Here is a 10,145-nt window from a genome sequence, read left to right on the forward strand (position 1 = left end):
TTTTTTTACCTGTACTTTTTATCCACTGCCTCCCTAGACTATAGTTCTGGAATAGAGGGAGTATATCTTTTTTTTTTAAATATTAAGCGGAACTCTTAGTTGAACAAACCCAAAGAATTTAATTTCAAGAAAGATATTGTATAGTATCCTAAAAATAGTATGATTAGTATGGGAGTGGACTTATGATCGTAAGTTTGCGCAGTCATAAATTTAAACTTTCGATGTTTTCAGGTCTTACATATTTTATTTTTATATTCTAATATTTTGTGATAAAACAATCATTAAATCTAATACTTATCCATTTTTTATCCATTTTTTACATTTTTATCCATTAAATTAGTATTAAAATTATCCATTTTTTACATTTTTTTTTCAAAAGTAAACAACCTATAAATATTCCTCAGCCATCATATGCCCATTATTACCAACTCATCACACATAATCCTAAAAGCATAATATATATATTTCATTATATTATTATTATTATTATTCATAATAGCATATTCTCTATAAAAAATAATAATAATAATAATAATAAATAAATAAATAAATAAATAAATAAAGGGTTCCAGCTCATCAGGGTTTATGCCAAAAGAAAGTGGTGTTATTATATTAAAGTGGTGCATTAATTGAATTATATAAATTTGTTACATCTCCATACTAAATTAGAGTTTATTTATTTATTTTTTGTAAGTGGGATTCTTGTAGATCCAAAGGCTTAACACATTTTTTTATAAAAGCTTTTGTATTCTTTATTAAAAATGCAATTTTTTTTAGTTAAAAAAAAACACCAAAAATACTATATTAAACATTTATTTCTTTTAATAAAATATGACATTAAATACACGACTTATTAATACTTTATCTGTCATTCATATTTATTTTCACTTTTTTTTTTATTTTCACCTAAATTTATTTCCGTTTTATTTTTTTAGTTTCCTTGGTTATCTAAATTTATTTTTGTTTTATTTTTTAGTAAAAAAATACCACTTGTTTTACCTTTTTATTACCATAAAAAGAAAATATTTATATTTTTATCTATTTTTCTTAAAACAGCCTAAAACATTTAGAAATTTATCATGACTTTCTACTTTCATTGATTTTTACTCCCTCCGTCCCAATACAATAGTTTTGTTTACCATTTTTGTCTGTCCCAAAACAATCGTCTCGTTTCCATAAATAAACATATCACCATAAAACTATCTATATTTTTTCATTATTATTATGTCACTACTTTTTACACTAATATACTTATAAGGACCAAAAAGTCATTTATCTTTAATTTTTATCAACTATCAATATAATATCAATATTTCTTAAATCACGGAGGGAGTATTTAATTGTAAATATTTAATTTAAAGGAATCCTTAACGGGAGCAAACTTTATATAATATATATATATATATATAATAAAATTGAACTAATTATTTTATTTTATTTTATTTTCTTCTTTATTTAAATAGTGGACTTTTTCATGTGCAATTTTGGTCGTTTCTTCCACAGTCGTTGGTTTCCTAGTTGGAACTAATTAAACAATTAATTAAATTAAATTAAATTAAATGAATGTAGTAAAGTTAGTAGATGCATGCCTTTAGGCATCTTCTTAATTAAATTTGGGACAGCCCACATGCAATATTTTTTAGTCTTGCTGTAATTTGTTGATTTTTGACATCCTTGTTTTGACTTTTGATCCTAATAATTAATAGTAATTTTTTTATTATTTATTTAAATATGTGTTGAATTAATTTAAAATGATATATTGACTTTATATATATATATATACATATTAAGGTAAAATAGTATTTAAAGATGATGTTTAATACTCTCTCCGTCTCAGATACCATGCCTACATTGCCGTTTCTGTCCGTTCCACATACCATGTTACTTTTTTTTTTTGGAAAATGATTACACTCTTTAATCTTATTTTAAATTTTTTAATTTTAATTAAACTAATTAGTTATCTTAATCTTAATTTATAATTATTTATATTGTAGGATAATTATTTTCACTAATACATTCTTAATTATCTACTAATTACACCCCTTCTAAAATACCGTGTATACAGTGTAGCAGACACGGTATCTGGGACGGAGGGAGTAGTATTTAAAGATGATGTTTTATATGAAAATTTAGGGTATGTTTCTTTAACAAATAATTTTCAAATTTTACTATTTAGACTCTGCGTTTTTCGAAAAAATATATTTTTTCATCTCAGAAAATATGCCATCAAATATTATTTTAATACCAAACTTAAATCAATTTTTTTTCAAACTTAACCAAAAAAAACACACTCTTAAGTGTTTGACTGAATATTTTTTGGAATTTATTTTTGAAAAATTAAATAATAAAGGATTGAATAATTAAAGCTAGAAGCAAACAAACCCTATGTAATATAAAAATTTAACTAAAAACCAATGCAATATTAACACATTAAATAATAATGAAAATATATTGGATTGCGTAATAAGTTTTTGTTTGGAAAAGCAAATTGAGCTACACAAAAGGACTTAGAATTTGTTATTTTGGTGTTATATTATAAATATACACGTAAATTATATAACACTCACTCTATTGTGTTTTAATAAAAATGCATAAAACCCCCCGTATTTTATTTATTGCGTGAAATTCCTTGTATTAATATAAAGTTTGCATTAAACACCTTCCTTGTTTAAAGCTAATATTTAATTCTAAATAAAGACTTAAATTATGCAAGTTTTATATATATAAAAAATGTAAAATATTTTAAATAAGTTTTTGAATAAAATAAATAAATAAATAATTGACTAAATCATTTACTTATATAGTTTTTATAAAAATCATATAACAATTTATTTGTAAAAAATTATAAAACCAATGATTAATCAATTATTTATTTATTTATTTATTTATTTTATTCAAAAAAATTATTTAATTTTTTTTTTATTATTTGTATAAAATTTGCGTAATTTAAGTATCTATTTAAAACCACACATCAGCTTTGGATAACAAAGGTGTTTCATGCAAACTTTATATTAACACAATAAAATTTCATGCAATAAATAAAACACGGAGTGTTTTATGCATTTTTACTAAAACATAATAGGATGTTATATAATTTATCATATATATGTGTGTAATATTTTTACTATAATTTTAAAGAAATTGTATGTATATATATAAATACTACCCTAGTGTCATATTAAGTGATACTATGGTTGTTACTGTGCTAATTTTAAAATTAAGTGATAGCGTATCGTACATGAAAAGACATTACATAATATTACCATAAACATCATCATATTTTTATTAATATAGTATAAATACATTATATAAACTAACATCATAATAATATAGTCTCGCAGATGCATACTATTGTTGATTTTAGTATATAACTTATTTAAGTACAACATATCTATAAATATAAATATAAAATATATTTCTTTCGTCCCATTGGGTGGGTGACATTTGTGTTTTGCATGTCAATTTTTTAATATTAATATTATATTGGATTGTAGTAAAAATGACAAAAATACCCCTATTAGTATAGTGTAATGTAAAAATAATGACATTTGTATAATATATTGTAAGTTGAAATAATATTTATTATGTTAGGCAGATAGTACAATTACTAAATTAAGAAATGATAACCTTATTTTGGGACGGACGAAAATAGAAAATAATAAACTTTTAATAAGACGGAGGGAGTATAACTTTATTTTACACAATATGTGTTGTCTACCTGATTTATGTTATATTACTGTTTTAAGTGTGTTGATTGAAAATTTTAGTAACATGCTAATGACATAATCCGTATAAGTAATAATTAATGTTACAATCCCGACACCTCAGGTCACCTGCCACACATAGTTCGCCTAGTGTGACTTTCCCGTCGGATCTGGTTTGCAGGGTATTAAGTTCGGTCGGTGGTTTACCCAGTGCGTATTTTCGGATAGCGGTTGCAGATTTCTACGTCATCCAAAAAATAAAAATAAAAAAATAATTAATGTTACAAATCCGATCAAAATAATAATAATAATAATAATAATAATAATAATAATAATAATAATAATAATTAATGTTACAAAATTATTTGTATACCCCTAACCAATTTCATTTCAATTTTAATAAAATTAAATGTACATTACTTCTTTTTCTTTTGATGTATATGAATTTTAATTTTATTGATAGTATTAATTTTTATTTTTTTTCATTTTTTAATTTGCATGTAAATAAATACACTAATAATTAATAATATTTTTGCTTTGAAATTAAATGTATGATGATATTATGTTTTTTTTTTGTTTTTTTTTATTTTCAATTATATGTCTATATTTTCTAAAATTAGATAATTTGTAATATTTTCTAAAATTAGATAATTTGTAATATTTTGCCTTTATATTTTTTGAACAAATAAATATATATTTAATATTTAATACTATTTTTTATAAATGAATTTATATTAATTATGTATAAATCTCTATTTTATTTATTTGTACAATATAAATTTTTTTAGTGTATTTGATTTATATTTTATAGATTTTAGTTTTTGTTGTTTTTATATATAAGTAATAGTTATAGATGTTTATATTGTATTCATAAAATGTGTATGTTTTTATTGAAAATGTTAAAAGTATAGTATAATAAAAAATTAAAAAAATATATAATTGTATTTTCTACAAATTACAGTTATATTAAATATATATTATTAAAATATTAAAATTATATTTTAATCTAATATATATTATATTATTATTTACTTCATCCGTTTAAATTCAAACTACTATTTTTACAATTTTCGTATGTCCTACTCAAAGGTATTTTGTTTTTTTTTTTAGAAAAAGTAATTATATACTATACTAAAATAGCCTTAATTTTTATTTAAATTACAAATATATAATTACATATTCAATTACTTGTAATTTAATATTTTATTTTAAATTATCATTATTAAAATTTTGTTTTCTGCCTAGTCAAAATTTATCCAGCTCGACAATAAATTTAAATAATATTGATGTTTATTTAGTAGTGTGTACAAAATAAATAGTTAGATAATGTCTTTTTTCTGCTCTTGGGAATATATATTTTAATTTAGGTATAATAAATAATAATATTTGTATAATACTAATAAAAAAATGATGATAATTTTATAGTAATATAATTATTTATAATAATAAATTATTTGATTTAAAACAAAAAAAAAATAATAAAATGGAGCAATAAGTATAAAAATAGTTTTGTTTACATTATACACTTTCACTCATTTAACATTATTTTAAAAATATAAAATATTACATCAAATATATTTTTTCTCTCAGAAAACATCACATCAAATACAAATTTTTTATTTTATTTTATTTTTTCAAATTTAGACCAAAAACCAAAACTAATATGACAATTATGGTTTCATATTTATTTGAAATGAAATATTAATTTAAATTTTATTTTGATATTATTTTTTATAAAAATTTATGTAAATAGTATTGATTTAAATTTGAAATGGTAAAAAAATAAATCTCAAATTATGGGATATTTTTCGTTTATACAAATTTATTTATTTTTTTAACACTATTTTAGTATATATAAAATATCAAATTAAATATATATTTTAATTTATGTTTTTTTTTTTTGATAAGTTTGAAAAATATTTAATTTAAATTTGATATTAAAATAATATATATATGATATAATATTTTGTGAAAAAAAAATAAAAATACATAGTTTAAATAGTTGAATATGAGATTTATGACTTGACTTTTTTATGATTTTAAAATTTTTTGAAGACTTTAAATTTTAGAAGTCTATATATATAAGAGATCCATATCTTTATAATTACTTCACAGTCTCCAGACATGTGTTATTATTTTGTTGCACAATCTTTTACCACTATTTAATTTAATTAATTTCTTGACCCACCCAATAACAAAAAAAATTCAGTAAATATATATATATTAAAAAAATAATTTTTATTATGTTTATTTAATCGTGCACGAATTTTTAAAAAATTTTAAAAAATATATTTTTTATGATAAGAAAAAGATAAAAGAAAAAAATGATAATTTTTTACAAAAAGAAACATGATAGATTTGAATAAAAAAAATTAAAATAAATTTAAATGATAGAAGAAGTACTCCCTCAGTCTCACTTTTCTTTTTAATCCGTCTGTTAAATTTATCATATTATTAATTTTGGGAAAGTCAACAAATCAATATTTAATTATTATCTTTCATTCACCATTTATTTACAACAAATACCACTAATTTTATTATATATATTTTTTTATTTACTTCCATGTCTAATTAAATTTCCAAAAATACCCCCAATTACCTATCACTATTTCAATAAAATACTCCATCCGTCCCAATACAATAGTCTTATTTATTATTTGTGTCCGTCCTAAAACAATTGTCTCATTTTCATAAATAACTATATCATTATAAAATTATCCTTACTTTTTAATTATTATTACACAATTACCACTACTTTTTACCGTAATATACTCGTAAGGGCAAAAAACTCTATTACCCTTACTTTTTATCCACTACTAATATAATAATCAAAATTCTTTAAATTCCGTGTCAAATATAACCCAAACTATAATTTTAGAATGAAAAGAGTATTTATTTTTCTAAAACTCTGTACGGGATTCAAATGGATTATTTTTAATGGACGAAAGGAGTACTAATTAATTACTACAATTTCTTTATATATATGTATAAAGATATATTATTTTTAAAAATAAAATATGACATTAAATATTTATTTAAATACAAAACAAACAATCATTCAAATTTAATTTTAATATAAAATAAATCCAATACCCTTGATTATATATATATATTAAAATGATTAATTAATTAATTAATTTTAGTGTAGTGTAGTGTGGTGTAGTTGGAATTATTACATGTCTGTCCATGCGTGTGGAGATTGCAATTTTGCTATGCATGTTCGTTCATTACATTCATTTTTGTCTGCTTTATCGCCACTTGCCCCCATTCCCTTTTTGTCCTTTTTCCCAAAATTCATAATTAAATCAATCAATCAATTCACCTAAAGTTTTGACTATATTATAATACCTCATTCCCAAAATTATAGTCTCGATGTGTTTCACACAAGATTTAGAAAACATAGATATTATATTGATAATAGGTAAAAAGTACGGATAAAAGACTTTTTTGCCTTTATGAGTGTATTAGTGTAAAAAGTAGTGGCAATTGTGTAATAATAATGAAAAAATAAGGGTAGTTTTATAGTGATATGATTATTTGTGAAACTGAGACTAATATTTTGGAACGGACAAAAATGGTAAACAAGACTATTGTATTGGGACAAATGGAGTATATAAATATGCACATTTTAAAATTTGTTGCAATTTATATTTTAACATCATACTCCACCTGTCCCAAATTAAATGGTTATTTGGAGTTTTATAATATATTAAAAAATAATACTTCATCCGTCTCACATACCATGTCCACGTTGTCGTTTCTGTCCGTCCTACATTTCATGTCACTTTATCTTTTTGAAAAATGATTACACTTTAATCTCGTTTTAAATTTTTTAATTTTAATTAAATTAATTAGTTATCTTAATCTTAATTTATAATTATTTATTTTATAGAATAATTATTTTCACTAATACATTCTTAATTATCTACTAACTACACTCCTCCTAAAATACCGTATCTACAGCGTAGCAGACACGGTTATAGGACGGAGGGAGTAATATTTTATTAGTAATTGAAATGGGTACTTTGAAATAAAACAGACAAAAATGATAAAATGATACTCCATCCGTCCAACTACAAAGTATACATATTTCTATTTTGGAACGTCTAATTACAAAGTAATTATTTCATTAAATACCTCATTTTTTTCCCACAAATACCCTTAGTTTACATCGCATTATTACTTTTATACAAAAAAAAATAAGGGCAAAAATATCATTACACAACTTTTACCTGCCAACTATAATTAAAATATTATTAATTCTTAAACTTTGTGCCAAAAGTAAATGTATATTTATTGTTTGGACGGAGGGAGTATTTTAAATTGAAACGAAAGAAATATCAAATACCATGTATAAATTATTTATTTTTTCTATTTTGATCGTCTTATATAATTTTATTTTATTTTTTGGAAATATGACCATATCTTTAATCATATTTTTAAATTAATAATTTATAATTTTTTTTTAATTTTAATTAAATTATTTAGTTATAATTTTAATATATAATTATTTTTATTATATAATAATTATTTTTATTAATATATTTTTTAATTATTTATTAATTATATTTCACCTAAATTCTTATATATAATAATAATGCACATAATTTATCCGAAATAGAGAGTAATAAATTGTTATTTTAATTTATAAATTCCAAAATTTTTAGTAGTTTAGACATAGACTTTTGAAGATTTTTGTACTTTTGAAATTTTAAAAATAGTAAAAAATTAGTATTAATATAATTATAAGTTAAAAAAATTATGTTGATGTTATATTTTTTCAAATGTTGAATAATGCCATTTTATTTTTATTTTTTGTTTATTAGGCTTTGTTGAAACAAATGTTTTTGAGTTTTGATTTTTCTAGAAATAGTTACAACTAATAATTTTTATTTTTATTTTTTAATATTTAATATAATATATTTTCTAAATTATTAACAATAAATAATGCTAAAAATTTATATATATATATATGTAAATATAGCTTTACAATATACTTCTTCCATCTAGCTATAATATAACTGTTTCTTTTTACCGGTAAATTTTAAAAAAATACTAGTGTTTTATACTCTCTTCGTCTCAATACAATAGTTTTGTTTACTATTTTTGTCCGTCTCAAAATAATAGTCTTATTTCTATAAATAACCATATCACTATAAAATTATTCTTATTTTTTCATTATTATTACACAATTGTTACTACTTTTTACACTAATACACTTACAAGGACAAAAAAGTCTTTTACCGTACTTCTTACACACTACCAATATAATATCAATATTTCTTAAATCTCGTGTCAAACACAACCCCAACTCTAGTTTTGGGACCGGGGGAGTATATTATAGAAAAATAGAATTATACATATAAAAACATTATTTTTAAATCCATCTGCTTTTTTTAGTACTCTCTCGATCTCAATAGAATTGTCTTATTTTTTTTATTTTTGTCAATTTCAAAATAATTGTCTTGTTTTCTTATTTAGTAATCGTGGTTTCCACTTTATAACAAAATTATTTATATTTTTCTAAAGTATCCATAATTATTACTCTAACTTACTTTTTAAAATCACTCAAAAAGTAAGAGAAATTTAGTCTTTTATATTATACTTTTTACCCACTCTCAATTAAATATTATTATTTCTTAATTAGCGTGTCACTTCCAATAAGACATCTTTTCTCAGACGGAGGGAATAGTATTTTTTATAATATTGTATAAAATATATGAATAATTTTTTTTAAACAAATGAAAAATACCAATTACTAAAAAATAAAAGAGATTGAAGATAAATATACTAAAATGATAAAATAAATTTATTAAAAATGGAATAATAGAGTATTATTTATTTAAAATCATATTGTATCTCACCTGCTTTTTTTAGCCTTTAATTTTAAAATGTGAAAGCATGCAGCTCAGTCCAGACTTAGGTCGTACGGACCAATGTATAATCGTGACATCTCATTGTCCGAACAGGTGTGTGATTTATTTCAATTATAAGCCATTGACATTATTTTTCGCACACACATATATATAATTAATTATATGTATATATATTAAATAAGTTATACAAAAATAAAATTATATGTAACAAACAAAAATAAGGGACATCGAGAAGTTTTATAAATAGCTAAGACTATGTAAATTAATAGTATTATTTTTTTGAAAAAAGATAAAAATATTATTTTAACAAATATTTATTTCTTTAATTATTTCATAAAAATATCAAATAGAAAATTTAAAATTTTTATAATTTCTATAAATTTATAAAAAACTTTTCTTTCATCCCTTAATAAGGTAACCGCCCAGTTATTTTGCCCCGTCTTATATAAATATGTTAATTTAATAATAGCTACAATTTATTTAATATTAAAAATATTCTTATAACTTATAATATATTATACTCTCTGCGTTTCGGAAGCACGTAGTTTTAGAAATATTAGTATTA

Source organism: Andrographis paniculata, unplaced genomic scaffold, assembly GCF_009805555.1.
Source record: "Andrographis paniculata isolate CXL003 unplaced genomic scaffold, ASM980555v1 Contig38END, whole genome shotgun sequence".
In the NCBI taxonomy this organism is placed as follows: Eukaryota; Viridiplantae; Streptophyta; class Magnoliopsida; order Lamiales; family Acanthaceae; genus Andrographis; species Andrographis paniculata.